This window comes from Aptenodytes forsteri, unplaced genomic scaffold, assembly GCF_000699145.1.
Source record: "Aptenodytes forsteri isolate BGI_AS27 unplaced genomic scaffold, ASM69914v1 Scaffold54, whole genome shotgun sequence".
In the NCBI taxonomy this organism is placed as follows: domain Eukaryota; kingdom Metazoa; phylum Chordata; class Aves; order Sphenisciformes; family Spheniscidae; genus Aptenodytes; species Aptenodytes forsteri.
Genome location: NW_008796044.1, coordinates 12,422,248 through 12,423,872, shown reverse-complemented (window position 1 = coordinate 12,423,872; position 1,625 = coordinate 12,422,248).

Below are 1,625 nucleotides of genomic sequence, written 5' to 3'. Positions count from 1 at the left end.
CCAAGCATCAGTACTATTCTTCATGGTAAAAAATTGGAGTGTTATAATGCATTTCCTTTGGACAAGTCAGAGAAAAGAAACTGCAGCCCATTCACGATGTTGCACCATGCCAACATCTTTTTTTTTTTTTATATAACTTTCCCTCCCCATGAAAATAGTTCTCTACCAAGGCAATTGAATTGGACAAAAGTGATTTATGTAGGCTGTGCGGAGAGAAAAGGCTTTGTTAGGTTTCAGAGAAGATATGGAACACTGAGGGTGAGAAACAGCTTGGCTGAGACATGGGGAATCACAATCCTCTCATTAAATCTCCATGCCTATGACCAGACGTGGCCTCACTTTGCATTTGCTGCTTGATTACTGAATCTATGAAGCTGTCATCTGGAAACAAAAGGCAGTAAATCAAACCAGAGGGCATCTTTCAATGGGAACTGAAGAAGCTTGTGATGTCGTGTTCTCCTTTGGCTCATTGTCTGAATGTAGCAGATGCTAAAACACGTCCATGCACATTTCTGCTTGCACATGGAAGTGCAAATATAACTCAACTTTTTAACTCTTCATGTAATGTGTCATAGGCTAGGAGAGACTCCTCTCCATGAAAAGAAATCTCCTCCTCTCCTCCCAGATAACTTATCCTTGGGAAAATCAACCCCTTCAACTGGTGGAGAATTTTATTTGACAGCATCCTTCCCCCCTCCCCTTTTCTCTTCTTAAACCATCTCTGGCTGTGATACGGAGAGTAAAGCAGGGAGCAGTGCTGGTCTGAAGCAGTCTAATTCACTGTTAGGGAGAAACAGAACTGTGGTGTCTATCACCTGACTTCTGTGTGGACAGAAACTTTGGAGACATTTCTGATATTGCACTTCTTGTATTCATATTTGAAGTGGAAGAACTTTGCCAAAGGACCAGAGCTTAGGTACTGAATTAAAATTTTAAGAACTTTATTGTACAGACACTATCTATTCTAATGCACTTTTCTTGGTATCTGAGAGCTGACTGAATTGTCTGTCAAAATATTATAACATACATATACACACATAAATAACAAAATAATATAATATATTTGAGACTGTGTGTATGTATATAATAACCAATAACACCTGCATGGGCTTTTTGGATAGAAAATATAAGCTGAAACCATAACATCTTTTGTCTTTCTGACATGCGTTGTGGAAACCTGGCATAACATCATAGCTCCCAAACCCTTGGTAGCATGGTATGTAATCCATATATATCATCACCCTACATGTAGTGTGATATGCAACTTGGAGAGCAGTTCCGTATGTAGAAACATTCCTGCAGGTTTGGTAGAAGTTTCTGCCCTTTCTAACCCGCCACCAAAAATGGGTGGACGTTTCTTCCTTTCCAGAAAGGTATTTTGTTGTACCTCCAAGCTATCCGCTGGAGTCTCTCACAGGGAAAATGCTTGCAGATCTGGGCTGTGTCATGTGTCCCACCTCAAAGATATGTATGTTAATTCCCAGAGATATTCAAGAACTTCCAAAGCCTCTTTCTCCCACATAAAAGTATCATCCATCTCTTCAGAAGACCTTTATCACTTCTGGAATTTTACACTAGAAAACACTCCTGTTCTAAAGTCTGTGGCTGCTAGTTTGCAGCTGTCC